The 17410-nt window shown below is 42.5% G+C and overlaps 1 protein-coding gene across 1 annotated transcript in view; it reads left to right on the plus strand.

The window, feature by feature from the left end:
• LOC138559946 (atrial natriuretic peptide receptor 1-like) overlaps positions 1-17410 on the plus strand; it is a 556750-nt gene that overhangs the window by 399347 nt on the left and 139993 nt on the right. The gene's annotated exons all lie outside the window — the stretch shown is intronic.

The raw sequence follows: 17410 nt of genomic DNA on the forward strand, positions 1-17410 counted from the left end.
CGACTGGGAATATTCATGAGCATGTGCATCCATGCCAGACCCCATGCTGGGGAACAGGTATGTAACGTGTTCCTTATATCGTAGTCAAGAATCACTTTAATAGTGTTTAAGTAATTTGAGCAGAATTCTAGTATAGCCAACACGCGTTTTGACCCATGTGGTCTTAGGGGCTGTTTAAGTTATTCCATTTTACAGATCATATGAATCATATAAAAAATCATCAATGCAGGTGTGTTGTCCATAAAGCAAATTAGTTCAAAATCAAATTGTAGATATAGGTGATAGGAATAAAGAAGGGGTGTGAGAAGAATAAATAAGAGGGAAAGGGGAAAGGGGAACAGAAAGGCATATATTAGTCTTCATAAATAACCATGTTGCTTGTGTTGTCTGTATTGCACATTGTATTGCAAAATTCATACCATTTGTGTTTGTAAAATAATCCCTGTAAAGGTTTGTGCAGCATTCCCCTGTTATATCAATAATAGCGTAGGTTACCTGTAGGTAAATTGAATCGGGTCTATGGTGATATGGTGAACATAGTTGAGTGTATTGTATCTGGAGTAAGAATATTGTATGGTTTTGGCTCCTAGTGCAATTTAGGCAGCATAATCCTACCCTCTAAATATTTTTTTAGCTCATATTGATATGGGTGATTTCCTCAACAAAAAAGCTTGGTAGCTGTTTCTAGTCCTTTGTTCCTTGTGTAGTTTACTTTATTTATTTATAAAGCGCATAGACAAAGGCCTGTAGACATAATAGCGCTAGAACAGGACACACATACATAAGAATAATCACACATAAACTCATGATAGTCTCCCAGGATCATGACAATAATAAATATTCACAGTCAGTTCAATATGATCCTTAACTTGGAAACCATTGACACATTGTTCATATCAGTATGCCAACTCAAAAACAGGAGCAAATGAGTCTGGCCACAGCCAAAAATTATGCACTCTGTATCATTCCCAGAACACCAGTCTTTAATCAGCAGCCTACCCAGAAATTGAAGGTCTCTCGATCGAATACAGCCATGGCCCACATTAGAGCGAAGCCAAAATAAAACCTTGTTTTTCAGCGCTTCCTTAGATTCAGGCACCACAGTGATAACAATGTTTCTTTGATCATCGCAAGGCTTCCTTGGGTGGGCTCAGTAACTTCAGGCATACTTCGCTTTTTTAAGCCAATAGCCTTCCTAGCCAGAAAGATCACTGTATTAGGTGTAGGATTAAAGGAATTCACTGTTGCTTGGAAAGGTGACCAAAATCCTCGTACGGATGCTGAAGGGACAGGCCCAAAGTGGTGTTGGATACGGGACTGATGGAAGCATGCTGATGAACACTGCTTTCAAGTGGGACCATTGGGCAGATGGTTTTTCTCAGGCCATATAGTTTGACAAGCTACATCATGTGTGGCAATAGACTCCTGAGTCTCCATTAGGTTGGCTTGGGAAGCTTTGTTAACCTTCTCAAGGGGCAAATGTGAAATCGTCTCATCCAAGGAATCAGCACATGCAGTGAAGTCAGAAACATTTTTAAATTGATTAAGATCAAATATTATAATATCTTTAATAAACTGGCAATTTACAGACCCAGACTGGGCCTCAGCAAGGCTAGAATGAGAGTCAACTTCTGCAACCACACTTCTGAAACGCATCAGCGGGTCCTGAAGTGCCGAGTTCACATCCTGCATAATACGAGCATGCACTCCCTGTTCATTATCAGCCACTACATCATCTCCTTATTTACCAGGATCCCTCTGACCAGGTGCTACCACCCTCTGCATACCAGGATTTATCACTGCAGTAGTCCAAAGGGTGGTCCGGGTATCCCATATGGAATTACTGTCCTCCCCCATTAAATCCAAACTGTCCCTTCGAAGACGTTGTCTCCAATGAGCACTTTGCTCTAATACCTCAAATATAGATTTACTGGCAGCAATGGTATGCAGTGGAGAAATTCCAGACGCAGCAACACTAAGAGGGGAAGAGGGCTCATCTACTCCTAGTGGCATCATCATAGCTTTGGGTGCTATAGATCTGGTATTGGGCATTCTGACAGCGTTCAGGCCTCGAAGCCAGATACAAAAAAGTAAAAGCAAAATTACAAAATTGAAAGGAGAAAAGCAAAAGTCACCCAGTTATAAAGTGTGACTTTAGTAAAACACTCACAAACTGCTGCCGTCCCTTACCATCCCCACCCAAGCGATCCATAAACCATTAATCCATTAATTGTGATTAATGAGACTGTAAACAGATCGAAAAATGTTAATTCATTATGTAGACAAAGTTATAATTAATGCTTGTTCTTCTTAACCTTTAAAATACGATGAATTAAAAATTCCCCTTATTGGATGGGCTTAATAGTGGTTTCTGGTCATTTAGTTTCTTCAGTTATCATGTAAGCAATTTAACTAATTTATTTTATAGACAACACACGTCATCCTCAATTTATGGATTCAATCATCTTGTTGTGTCTAATGCCATGCAAATGTTCTGATGATTTATTATATGATTCATATTATCTGTAAAATTCAATAACTGTAATAGCCTTGAGAAAGACCACATGGGTCGAAACACGTTTTGACTATACTAGCATTCTGCTCCAATTACGAAAACAGTATTAACTTTTGACTCTCGACTACGAAATAATCTCCAAAATCTATCTTTTATATTAAGATAGGTCTTTTCTAAATTGAGAACAGTTATTGATCTATATGTTTTCAGAACAGCTGCGCATTACCCATAAAAGTAATTCTTCATTCTTGCTAACAACAGTAGGTTAGGGCATAACCGCAGTTTTGTGTACCTCATGCAGCAGCCAACCATCAGGATCTCTATTTAGGCGAACAGTACATTTTTTAATTGCCCAATTTCGAAATGGGCCACATCCTTTTACTCCAAACAAGACAAACAGGCTGCTATAATGATACATTTCATTGGGCTAAATAACTATAATTTCTACTTCATGGTTAATGGAAGCACGGACAGCATTTTTACAATTCAGATGTTACCTAACAAATGGCATTTACAATCAGCGTACAGTTTCCTCTCTGTGTCGCACGCAAGACCATTCAAACAAGGACACCCAATGGCCCATCTACATTATTGTGTTTCATAACAACCATCATTTGTCTATCCAACACGCATTGCACCTTTTCACGGTCATAATAAAAAAAACTGGGATATTTTTGTGTTTCATATATCCAACATACTAATGACTAATGACAAGTGACACAGTTCTCTGGACAATGCCAGCAAATTAAACCAAACCAAAGCCGTTGTCCGTTCTATTCACAATAACCTGGGAGCCCACGAACTCGCATACTCCTTTAATACAAGAGTTAATGACATATCTGTTTGGAAACAGGCCGCAACTTGATTTTTGAAATACCATTAGGATTCCCCTTTCGCGTGGACTTGACACATGACATGTTGCGTTTGTAGGTATCTTGCTAATAAGTTCCGTTAGGTGTTGTGCGAAGCAGGTGAAGGGTCCAAGTTGCATTATACAACAATCCCTGCTGTTTGGTGAATGCATGGCGCCACACAGCAGAAATGCACAAAGTGTAATCGAGCCCCAGTGTCTGACTGTCATTGTGAACAGAGTGCTTGCTTGATGGCATAAACAAACAGAAAAGGCAGAATATCTTGCCGCCGTTGCATTGAATCTTTTCCCCTTCTCAGGGCCTATTCCTATCATGTGACCTAATCCGTCTTTGCCATGTTATGTCAACTTTCCCCATGTCAGGAAACACATCACTTATCATATTCAATTTAATTTTAATGGAACACCCCAACACTTTTTAGAGGTTCATTACGCAGTTCAATTGTAACAAAGTGCAATGCTTTCTTCTTGATGTATTGATCTTTTTTCCATGAGATAGCCTTATCCTACCCCTGATGGGAAGAATGTCAAATGTCTCTTTTCAGGTTCATTAGATTTGGTCCACTACACTCTACTCCTTTTGCTGCGTGTAACAGCAGCGTCTGTGTGTGTGTTATTTCTGTCTCTTGTTTCTGTCGTCACTGGTTAACAGCCAGACAGGCTTGCATTGGTTGCTTTAATGGTGTTGGTAGATTACTGCACATCCGAATTGGTCAATGGAGAATTGGTCGCAATTTATTTTGCGAAGTTTGCCTCATTTTACCCCTTCTGGGGCCTCAATACCTTCAACTCTCTCTCCCTAAATATCTTCCTTCTCGAGCACTTCGCGCATCCTCCTCCTACTCCCTCAGGGTCAGTTGCTTCTCAAGCAACCAGTGGGTTATAGATCTTTCTTCGGCTGGGGCCTCCCGCTGGAACAGCCTCCCTGAAACTTGAGGAGAACCATCTCCGGTTCCAGAAGCACCTCAAGACTTTCCTCTTTGCTTCTGCTTTCTCTCCTCCTCTCCCCTGCAGAACTCCCGACTTGAAACTGCACTGGTCACTTGGCTACCCTCTGATCTCGGACCCAGGTCCCCTCCCCTGCCAGCTGCACACCTGTACTGCCTCCTGGGCATCCCCTGCACTTTGGGGCTGTTTCTGTATCCCTGCAGTCCTCACCAGCTCTTGTCACTTGATGTCCGCACTTACTCCTGCAATGCCACTAGCTGGCCATACTTTTACCTATTGTTTTCTTGCTTTATTTACTGTTGATCCTAGGTGCCCTCTCCACCTTCCCCCCGCACGTTTCCTTTCCCCCTTCCTATGCACTTGCGCAATCTCAATGTCACCTGGCCTAGTAAGATCGTTGTCTTTGTCTTCCCTCTGTTCCCCCTCCCTTGCCTCATCGCGCCTTGAAACAGTTGTGTATAGGCGCGTTATAAATGCCATATCATATCATACGTAAGTGGGGGGGTGGGTTTAAGGATACAATTAATGTAGAGTGGTGGAGGGACTCCCCCCGCATATATGTATGGCAAAAAGTACCTGTAAATAAAAAGAAATGGACCAATTCTCCAACAACCAAATAGATTCGATATAATCAACCCAAACCGCTTTAATCACACCTTAGTATGACATGGGGTGAATTACTTGCATTCCTGAACTTGTTCAGCAAACAGCCCATTTATTTTGCTTAATGGACCCAAGATGCAGTGTCTAACTACACCAGGGATGGACTGTTTACTTAATTTCTCAAACTGGTGCAGAGTGTCATGCATTACTTCACCTTGATCTGTTTTCAGACAACAGCACTGATCATATATGGCACTGAAATCTGTCAAGGCAACCTTCTAGCAGTACAGCACTTTGAGCGGGGTCCAACTTTTCTTGCTCTGAGCATGGATGACCACTTGCATTTAGCTCTTCCATTCAATTATAATTGGAGCCATGATTTACAAGAAGCCACTTTCCTGGTGTGCCCAAATCTTGCAAGACAGCTTCACAAACCATATCTTTGATATTCTTCAGCATTTGTCTGACTCTGATGTGAAGTGGCCATCCTGCACGAATGTTACAGACGCTTCCACCCCTAACTCTGGGGTCCAGTTCCCAGTATCAAGAATGTCTTAAGACAATATAAAAAAACTTTGATCTGCTTAGTTGCAATGGCATTGCATTTTAAGCTGTGCATTTCTCTAATGGGCTTTTCATCTTGTGGCTGCGAATGAGTGGGTATTTGGCCACCAAGGTTTGGCGCATACCAGACTAGAATGTGAAGGAATGAAAACCCTCATCCCCCCACAACCCTCCAAGTGCTATATGGACAGCTACATAAATACACACTACCCCAACCAGGAATAGGCACACTTGAGACATGGAGTACTCAGGGCAATGGGCTGGGAGGGCACCATGACATTGGAAGCGCCACTCTGGGGAAATGCAGATGTACCGGAAGTCAGCAAAATGGGGTTCCAGAGTAGGTGGTATACACAGGGGATCAGGAAAGTCCAGCAAGGCATAGTCCAAAACCAATTATCCTCATTTCCACAATTAGGGGGAACATAGGGCCTATCAGACAGACAACGATATACTAACTTACAACTACAGCATGCCATGGCACAAGAAAATAGAGCTAGCTGGTAAATCACAGAGCATTCTCCTATAGAAGCTAATCTGTTGGAAGGGGAAATCACAGGGAAAGCAATCACTGTGTTGTGCTAGCCAATAACTAGTTTTACCTCGAAACCCCAAACTTAAAGATAACTGGGAGACAAACTTGGCACACTGGAAGAAGAGGACTGGATAGGGACCCTGGGCCCGCCAAGGGAAGCGAGCATACCCTGCAGATTGTGCCTTGTCCAATATAAGATATTGCACAGAGTATACTATACAAGAGATAGTCTACATCGCATGGGGAGAGCAACTGATCCATTCTGTTTGAGAAGTAAAATAGTAACGGGCACTTTGCTACATAAGGTCTGGGAATGCTCTGTTATACAGCCTTTCTGGAGGTCACTGAGGGACTCAGTGTCCCGAATAATAGGGCCCTCTGTACCAGACTGAGCTCATGGCCATTTATTAGGTAGTGTGTCACGCAGTAGATGGGATGCAGAGTAACTCTTTACACCAAATAATCAGACCAACTCAGGAAGACGGTAAAGTTTGTTTACTGTTTTAATATCAATTGTCTAAAACAGGGAGTTACAAAGGACATCAACGGACGTGGCACAAGCTCCCTCAAATCATTTCATAAAAAACAACTTTTGTATAGCAAAAACTCATCATGCGTGATGTCATACTATGTGGCAAATAAGCGAAAACCTCCAAAGGGTTGTGGTTGGCTCAAGGGGAACATTTAAGTATACTTTCTATAAGGGATCGGGTTGAGATTGGGTCTCTGCAGTCAGGTGGACAACTCATTCCCGCCCTAGTGCAAGTCATCTTCAATCACACATGCCTTCTGCCATGAAGGTTGTCTTTGAACTTGGCCTTGCAATGTATTTTTGTCTGTGCGAATATTAGGGAGTACGGGCACACGCGTATCATAGTTCAGGACTGCATGCCCAACTTCTATTTCCATCGTTGGCTCACGTGACTGGAGATCGCAATTCGGCCCATTTTGCAGCAATTAATTGTCTTGAATTAATAAACTTGGCACTCATGGTGTTCTTTCCTTGCACCTTAATTCAGCTTCTCACATTCACTGTTCTTCAAGGATAGATAACCAGTCTTGGCTGCCTTCAGTCTTGACACCAGGCCAGACAGCCCTTCTCGAGTCTTCCATGCTCTTAGCTGCTTTTCTGCTGTGACACAGACTGCAGCCGTCTTCTTCATGGGCTTGAGCTTACTAGAATTGTGACACTGATGTTCAGATCATATATATATATATATATATATATATATATATATATATATATATATATATATATATATATATATATATATATATATATATATGAGACGGGTCCGCCTGCAGTCTATTCACTACGTATAGCCAGCTTCTATGATCACTTAGTCTAGTTCCGTTGCTGCATCTGTACAGTTATCAAATGGCTTGCATTTTCTGTGGTGCTCTTCCCATATGCAATCTTCGTTCGCAAATGAAGGTTTACTCAATCCTTTACTTTGTCATCATTTTCTATAAGGTCCATACATTCTCTTCATCTGCCAGTCTTCTCAGTGCCTCATGCTCATTTCTTATGACGTCACCAACATCTCCTTCTCTCATTTTCATGTTCCTGTGGGTATCTCTTTCATGAGATTGCCAGCTATTTGGGAATAATACCTCAGGTAGCGTTTTCTTAGTGAATACCTTTTCTCAAAGATTCAACTCAGAATAGTCACAACTGCTGGTGTCAAACATGGGCCAATTTCAGGCTTCCAGAATACAGGTAGTAGGAGGCGGGACTTCCTATAGGGGCAGTTGGCTGCTCCTCTACAAGACTGACCCACATTAGGACTCCTACACATTTGGGGAGGCACAGCTTCAACTCCAAAGAAAAGAGCTTCATTAAGACTACTCTAATGGTAGCCAAAACGGATCTTGTGGCTGGATGGGGCAGTCCTATTGCACCAGTTATAGATAGGTGGCAAGAAGCAATGGACAACTCTTGCGAGTTGGAATGGTTAGTATATAGGGATAGGGGGTGTCCCTAGAAGCATTAAAAACTCTATAGGTGCAAGATGGAGATGGTATGAATCAGTTAACAAGGGTGAGCGATGGGATGGGATTGGGCCACGGACTTGTGGTGATGGGAAATGGTGGATGGGGTCTGTCGGCTTGGGAGGGATTTGTGGGGGTGGTGGGTTCGGGAGGGGCACCTCGAACCATCAACTGGGACCGGTGATGGGGAATTTCAAATGTATCGTACTCAATGGTTGATTGTTCTTTGGTTCGTCTTATTGTATCAAACTGATAAAACAAATAAAAACTGTTTTCATAAAAAGAAAAGCTGTGCATAACTCAACATAGCCAGCTGCAACATCATTCTTAAATTGGGGGGTATTTCATCAAAGCAAATCAGCCCCAATAAACGTCTGGGCTTCAATCATACAAGCAGAGCCAGCTGACCATTGCAATAACTTCTTATGAAACTCCCAAAGCCAAACAAAAATCATGTATATTAGGATGAACTATATAAGACTTGGTATAGTCTAGGACCATTCCAAATTCATGCATTTTGCTATGAGTTGATTGGCCATTCTCTCCAACAGTTACCAAAATTCACTCTCACTTTATAAAAATCTTCAGAGCCCCCACTTGCACGGGGAAGAGCTGGCCAGACAGACACATGTGCACCCAAAACTACACACACAAATATTCTGCTATCTTTTTAAACACATTTAAACCCACCTGACAACTTCATATCTACAGGATTGGGGAATACAACATAGAATACATTTGGATTTCAGTCTCCTATTGTGGCAATAAGCCCTGAGCCGCGGGCCATTACTGCCTAAGGTAATGCCCCCGCGGCCCATAGTTATAAGCCAGAGCGTTGCAAGGGCCTTAATAAAGGCTCCAGGGGCATTACCATTAGGCGGTAATGGCCCGACAGCGAGGGGCTTGTTGCCATTAGTGTTACAGGGTTTTTAAGCCCCGGGATACTAATGGTGTTTTATTTTTCAATCAGCATTTGTTTGTGCCATTTGAAAAGGCGGCCGCTGAAGTACGCGTTTGTTCTAGAGAGATTAGAACGTACATACGGATCAACAGGGCGCCGCTTTGGGCCAAGTTGATCTGTAGTAATGAATGGGGAGGTAATGTAGTGATATGTGACAACATTCTATGGATGAGACAGTGAAGAAAAAAGAAAAGCAGAATAAAGGCTTCAGAGTTTCAATATATTTAATACGTTTTTGGTAACATGTGCAAGTGAAGAATGGGAACATAGCACATTGTAATGTAGGGTGCTTAAAAATGATTACGTATATAGGGACAAGTAAAGAAACAGTGCATTTTAACAATATTTGCAACGCAACAATGACAGAAAAATGTATTGAAACTTTAGTGTGTAGGTAAGTGATGGACAAAATAATGTGCACGTTTGTATGAAGGAGAATATTATCATTTAGCATTAAACTGAACATCGCCATGAAAAGTTGAAGACCAATTAGAAAACTGAGGGTTGGAGTTATTTTTAGAGATGCTGGACATAATGGTGGAGAATGAAGTAGAAGAAGTAGGTGTTGTTACAGAATCTGCTGCATTGTGGAATGTAAGAGTTGATTCAGATTTGGTGGGTATTTGTTGGGCAGTGTGGCCCTGGTGAGGAATGGAAGAGCAAGCGCTTCGTTGTGTGGCTTGGGGTTGCCAGTAGGAGGAAGCAACGAGGCATTACGAAAAAGCATGCTGCGTCTGATGGTAATTCTGAGCTGTAGAGGAGGAGAGATTTCACTGGACAGTCAGGATCGGTGGGAATAGCGTACATTCTTCCTCGAAGGTTGCTTCAGTGTTGGTCAAATAACTTGTGGTGGTTCTTGGTTAACTCGTTCAATGCGAGTGTGGCATCTGTTACTACCTCGAAAGCATTTGGAAGGAGTAGACAAAGACCTTCTTGCGAAATGTATCTGTATGTCAAATCATACTTTGTACTGTAATGTTTCTGGAAAGGCAGTATTGAAAATGCCATATGAACGTAGCTTGGACAGATCGTTACGGGTTATTGTTGCTATATGTTGAGCCTGGTCTTTTCCATTGCGGCGCAGTCTCTTGATTATGGCGATTAAAACATTGTTTGCAGCAGTAAATTCCTCAGTTTGCATGATGTTTATATTCCTGCTGAATGGTGGATTGTTCAGATGATGATTTAAATCAGATCACACAGAGATGAGACTTTGTGGATGGAATTCTGCACCATGCACAGTGCGCACTTCCGCATAAAATGAGCGTAGATGGTAGGCCAGATTATGGAGTGGCTGCATCTCAAAAGAAGTTGAGTATCCTTTTTGTGTAAGCCAGCCTTTGAATATGTCAACTGCCCATTTGGTTGCACAATGTGTGTTTTGCTCACATCGATTCATTTCTAATATGTCACAGTCTTTATTTGCTACTGAAATATGCATGCCTGCAAAGTTAGATTTGGGCCAAGTATTCATGTTGGTTTGTAAGTTTGCAGTGCTGGTTGGTCCTTCTTCAGTTTCCATGGAGCTGTCATGAAGTCACTCCTCTATGGAAAGATCACCGGTAATGGAGAAGTTGTTGACGGTATTGTCAGCCGACATTTTCCGGGTGGCCATACAGCTTGTAAATGTTTGGTAAGGAAGGCAAAAGCACTTTTGAGAGTGAGTGTGGGCTATTATGGAAGCCACATCGCGCTGTGCCGGTCGCGCAGCTTATGCGAGTTTGTTTCCAGAAATGGAGGCAGATGGTGGTGAGTGAGGAGGTTATGAGACCCGGTGGGTGCGAGATGCATGCCGATGCGTAAAAGGGATTGCACTGTGGTAAGGCTCGCAATTGAGCCAATCCACATTCAGTGTTTCCCGTAGCATTGGCGTGCCGGGTACTAATTATTGTTAACTCCCTCTATTACAATCTACACATTCTGTGTTCTTTCTTTCTTTATGAGCCTATATGGCTTTCCTGGTGTAATAAAATAAAATAGTTTAGGTTGCGTGCTTTTCCTCTTTCTCTCAAAACTGATATTTAATCTACTAACAGTGCACATTTATTTTAAAAGCATGCTATCGAACAACCTATGGATCTTCAAAACAATATCTTAATCACATTCCTTTCTTCGTCAGTGCTTTTCACTTTTTAAGCTGCGAAAGTGTAGTTTTAACTATTAACCGTCGGGATGGAATTATGTCTATATATATTTACAATTCCGAAAAGGTTACACGGGACATGCAAAGCAGCCCAAAATCGTTTCAGCTCACACCCCGCTGCACACAACAGAATATTCTGTCTGCCAACCCCGACTCACTGTCATTGCACTCAACATGTTCTGCTTACTTTCCTATTATACTTTACAACAGATGAATCCTTCAGTTTTCTAGGGAGTGTGGCTGAGGTAAATCACCTTCTCATTTCTTGTCCCATTCAGCCTCCAACATTTAGAGCTACAATGGAGGTTTACAGGCGCTATAAATTGGATAATAACTCTCAACACCCAGGCAGCATGACATTAGAGCAGCAAAATCTGACTCAAAAACAAGTACAACTGGCACTAAACCTAGGAATGCCTGACGGAGGAGTGGCCCTCTGACTCTACTATATACATCTGTATATCCCCATCAAAACCCCTGTGCTTGGCCAGAAGGCTCACAGCCAGGATCCCAGCTTCATTGCCAATTATTTTGTGTGGGTATGTTTAATAGTATCAGTATGACAATATGCTGAACAAGCACACGCATACTGTAATGTTTACACTATTTTAATATATGCATGAAAAACTGAGAAATATAAAGAGATAAAATGCATGAAATGATGAGGATGATACTCTTACTAATCTTATATGCTCTTTCCGTGTTGTCAGAAAACCCTGCAGGGTTGGCACACAGTTGAGGGCCAACATGACTGCAGGCATGGCTGACCACAAACAAGGAATGTTTTGGCCAAGAGGTTCTTAAACGAGCGTTCCAAGGTATACACGAATTAATAGTTTGAGATGACATCAGTTTTCATAACATTTTGAGACTCTTCCCGTACTGACTATGCATTTGAAGGAACAAAACTTTTGGCATGATGAACGATTCCATATAAACTGCCAAAAACAATTGTGAGCAGGAAAAATCCAGCACTGGTACACAGTGGCAGATTTAAGGCAAAGGGCCCCGTGGGCAAAAATGACAGAGGGCCCCAAGTGGGTGGGTCATGGAGGCGGAGCCTAGAGTGGGCAGAATTGCACAATGATGAACTTTAGGGATAAATTATTCATTTTTTTAAGTTTTGTTTTTTTAACAGTTTTCTGTATTTAGGGGTATGATTCTAGCTAGAGACAGCTGGGCCTCCTCGCTAGGTATTGCCGTCAATGGTGGTAATATTGAAAGATCAAGCCTGAAGCTAATGTTGGTAATGATAGGGTTCCAAGGCAATGGGCAATGGGAGAGGACATTACAGGAGGTGATATCACGGAATAATTCCTACAGCATGCAGATCAATTTTGTGCATGTCGCCTGTCTCCTTACCCCACACACTTGAAACATCATTAAACATAACAGATGTAATTAAAGGAGTGCACCCAAACTACAGGATTGTTAATTATTAATAATAAAGTGTCCATTCATGTATTGTACACTACAGAATTCTCTTGGTTTACACAGGAAACCCTGGCATCCAGGATGGGGAAAATAAATGTATAATCACATTCTTTTGCTTGAACTGTTTCTATAATGCGTGTATATTGTCAGGTCATTTTATTCTGTGATTTGTGTACTTTTCAAGGCATTGCTAGACAAATAATGATTTACCCTTTTGATTACGAAACCTTTAAAATACTGATATGAAGTATACCCGGTAAGATATGTAGTCAAGTTCTTACATCTCCAGCTGGGACAGAATGCTGGTTTCGCTACTTTAAAAAAGTGTTTAATCCTGGGCAAATCATGGAATCTCATCGTGCCTGATCTACCAACATTTAGAGACCATAAAAGCAATTCAGTTTGCAACATTTGCTATAAACTAAAATCTACTTTCAGAAGTCACAAAACTCTAGTAAATGATAATTAATTATTATTACAGGAGGGGGAAGGTTTACAGTGTGGGGCACAAAGGCTGGGAAAGGAACCCCAAGGCCCACGGATGGATTGTGAAGGGGTTCAGCTTGGACAGAAAAATCTGACAAATCTGGACCGTGCCCCAGGGGACAGAAGTTGTGGGCCCAATCAAAGCATCCCCCACAAGCTCGGGAACAGGGGTATGGGGGAGCCTAAGAGTGGTACACAAAGGCCTAAAAAAGGGGAGAGGGCCCCAAGGGAATGAGATAATCAACCCGGCCCAAGTGAACCAGGAATGGTGCAGCAGAGGCTAGCAAGGAGAAGAAATGGCAGGAAATCAGGTGGGGCACCAAGGGATGGGTGTGGAACCCGGCCATAAAACCCCCAGTGCCCAGGTCACAGCAACATGGGTAGATATCAGATAATAGTTACCATTAGTTTGTGCAGTTCGTGGTTTTTCTGGGGTGTCTGTGAAAGCAGAAACGTATGCATTAAAACAAACATGATGGAAAGCAGCTCTGTTTATAATTTCAGCCCAACTGCTGTATTGATGGATGCAATCTCTTCCACATGAGCCAGTTGGCTTCTGCCTAGCTCGCTGCAGAAACCTCTGTTTTCACATCTTAAACCACTTACCGGAATTTGTACAGGATGTTTCTGCCTGGCTGCAGCGACAGCATACTTCTGTCTAATATAGTAAACCGTGGATTCAGATTTTGCTCACAAAAACACACCGTCAGAGATATAACCCTTCCTGTCTACCTCTGACGGTGGTTTCAACCCTGTCATCTTGCGTGGCTATCCAACACGTGGACCCGTTTGTCTCACATTGTACTCATTATGCAGAATGAAGTAAAATTCACTTTCACGCTTAACCTCGCAGTTTTTGTTTTTTTGCATGCATCTAAAATGCTTTTGAAATCTCTCCATTGAAAGTTTGCAGAGGTTAACTTTTATCACAAACACATCACAATTCTAAGCACAGTGCCTGCTGCTGTTCACCATTTCACTTCAAAATGTACTTCACGTCTTTGTGGGGCGCCAATGGGAGGTCCGGCATGTAGGAAACATCACATTTATTGGTGCCTCGTGAAAAATAAGCTAGTATTTTACGTCTCAAATGCATCTATCAGGGGAAACGCTGTGGCATGTCCGAATAGGTGTGACTTTACATGGCCCGAGTTCTGCTATGCACTGTACAAAGCAAACGTACTAGTGGTACGAACAGCGTACTAAATATTTATATTACACTTCCAGCTCTACTGAATGTGGGGTCTGTGACATGTGTCAGTCAGTCAGAGCCTGGGAAAGTAAGGGGTGGGGCAGGGCACGGGCCCGCTCGCCATTTGTCTGCCTGGCAACTGTTGAATCCGCCTCTGCGGGTACATAATAATGACTCTCATGGCATTATCAACCAAAACTACCACATGAAAACCACACAAATGCATCCTCGGATCATACTCACATGGGATATTTGAATAATAAAGAACATGCCTTTAGCTGAGCTGTAATCACACAAGCATTCACTACTTGTTAACAAGTACCAAAATGCCTGGTCCACTACAATAGCTTTCTTGGGGGCACTAGAAGTACCTCTTAGACTTTTGATTTGCCCTATGTCCATTATCTCTTCAAAACTGAACATGGGATCTGGGCCATGTTTTCATATGTCCACTCTCACAAGTGGCAGATCACCCTACAGAAGGAAAAAAACAGGGAGAAACACATTCAAATAGAAAATAAGCTACATAAAATTAGTTATTTGCCAATTCAATGTAGAACACATATAATATGCTGAGCATTCACAAGGTGCACGTAAGAATAACTAAAACCTGAATGTATATATCAGCCAAGTTACATACTGTTAATGTAGTCCATTTATAAACTAGCCTCTAATGGACCCGTTTCCAATATAATGTTGATGATTGTGAGGTTACGAAAATTAGAAAATCCAGAAAACATAGCTTGCTTTAGTTAATGAGCCAAATAAAGATATTCGCACCCGAGGAAGGGCTCTCAACCAATCAGGTGATTGGAAGCGTGTGCAAGAACACATAGTGTACCGCCAGTGTTTTCCCAGCCACCCGTGGCCCTTACCCAGATCCTGCCATTCCCTGGGTGCCCCTGCCCGCTCTGCAGACCCACCATCTTCCCAGTCGTCCCCACTCCCACCTGCAGGTCATCTCCCAGCCGCACCCAACACACTTACTTGCTCTGGCTTTCTGCTCCGAGCTCCTTCCCATCATGGCTGCCACCACAGAAATATAAAGGGGAAGTTTTTATTTTTACAGGAGATTGGGCTTGTGCAATATGCTCAGAGCCTGTCTCCCATAAAAAAGAATACAACTATTTGCACCCAGGAAGAAGCCCTAGGGTGTGAACAGCAATCACCCCCGCATCGTGGTTTTACAGGGCCAGAACAGCCCTGACCCCTTGCCAAGGCCTACGCAGGCTGACGGGCCGTTACCAACCTTGTAGAATCCCCAACGTGGGGATGGTAGCCATATCTGTAAACGGAGATCATTATTGACCTCACCTTAGCCCATCAGAATATTCAAAGTGCAGTCAATAACGACTGGTATTGACTTCATTCTGAAAATGCTGTCTTAAAAAGTAAACAGAAACAGCAATGCAATGTCCAGGTGAGTATTTTTTAAACAGGACACTTTCTCTGTGGGAGCTTTTTTTACTGCCCCAACCTATTTAACAAAACAAAAAGAAAGCTAAAACATGAGGAAATGCTTTAACTTCATTATAGAGAAATCTTTTACTTATACATGACACCTCATGCATGCTCATGTTAAACATGCTCCGTCACGTTTGCAATTTAAATGCTTAATTTATGCTTCATTTATGTTTAATTTATGAAGAGAACCTTACTTAGATACCACACAATAAAGCGCATTTAGTTTACAAGCTCACTTTGCCTATTTACTTTACTCATTATTCGCACCCGGGAGTGGCGCTGAGCCAATCAGGTGGCTTGAGATCAGGGCAAGAACCCACAGCGTACCGCCCTCATTTTCCCAGCCACCCAAGGCCCTTACCTTGGTGCCACCATTGCCTGGGTGTCTCCACCAGCGTCCCAGACCCACCATACCCCTGCTTACCCCCACACCCACATGTACCGGCAAATCATCTCCCAAAAGACCCCATGCCACTTACCAGCTGGGGCCTTCTACTCCAGCTCCAAGCTCCTTGTCACGCCCGCCATAGAAATAGGAAAGGTGCTGGATCCCGTCCGTATTTTCTATGGTGGTGGCCATCTTGTTTTTTAATTTTTATGGAAGATGCAAAATGCCAATCTCCTGTCAAAACAAATATTTGCACTCGAACAAAGCCCTGGGGTATGAATAGCAATCACACGATTTTCGGGGGGTGGTGTACAGGGCCATTACCAGCCTTGAGCCCTCAATGAGGCCCTCCCTTGGCACGAGCATGCCTAGGCTCAGGCTTGCGAGCCCTTGCCAGCCCTGTATGCCCTCTGACACAGGAGTGATAGCCATATTAAAGTAACATTTTTACTTCGCAACAAAAACTCCAAAACATGCATTGCTATGGCCACTATTTGCTAATTGCCTTGTAGACCTCGGGGGTGGTCATTATCATTTGGGATAATGACCCTTCCCCAACTTATGTCCTTAGGCAATGAAGACCCCTACCTCGGTCTTTAAGCATATAATTATAATTTTCATTTAAAAGTAATGAATTACTAAAACTTACTCCAGGTTGGTTGATTTGATTGGAATACCAAGTTATATTGTCGAAATCTTCTTTGGAAATGTGTAAAGACTGGAGGGGGGAGTCTGTACTTCTGCGCTCTATATGGCAAAGGAGAGGCACAGAGGACCCCAGCCAAGATTCTCTATTATTGGTACGTGGTCGAGCAATCAAGGCCTAGCTTCTCAGGAGGTGATGCAGGCTGGTTCTTAAGTACAGTGTAGTCCCCAAGCACCCACAAAGGAATGTCCACACACTGTATTAGTTAAAACACAGTCTTTATATTATTAATATTCAAGGTTATGTACAATATCACGATAACTCACTTTGTACTCGCATATCTATAATGGCAAATATACAGTTCTACGTGGTATCACTATTACTATTAGATCTCATTAAAGTGCATCAACTGTACAGTTAAATGTCACACAAATCAGTTTGTAAACGAAACCAACAATAGATATAAGAGGAAAGAAGTTGGTTAGATAATAGGCGGAATACTGGGCCCGTTTACCTAGACACAGTTCTGTGTGGAGATCCCCCCACCTGGGCAACCTGTAGAACAAAGATATATCACAAGCCCAATCCATATATTGTTCACAAGAATCTTTCCAATAGTTGAGCAACCCCAAAGTACCTGGTGTTGTAGAGTCCCTCGTCGGGAAATC

The sequence above is a fragment of the Ambystoma mexicanum genome, chromosome 1q, assembly GCF_040938575.1.
Source record: "Ambystoma mexicanum isolate Mex_15411 chromosome 1q, UKY_AmexF1_1, whole genome shotgun sequence".
NCBI lineage: Eukaryota > Metazoa > Chordata > Amphibia > Caudata > Ambystomatidae > Ambystoma > Ambystoma mexicanum.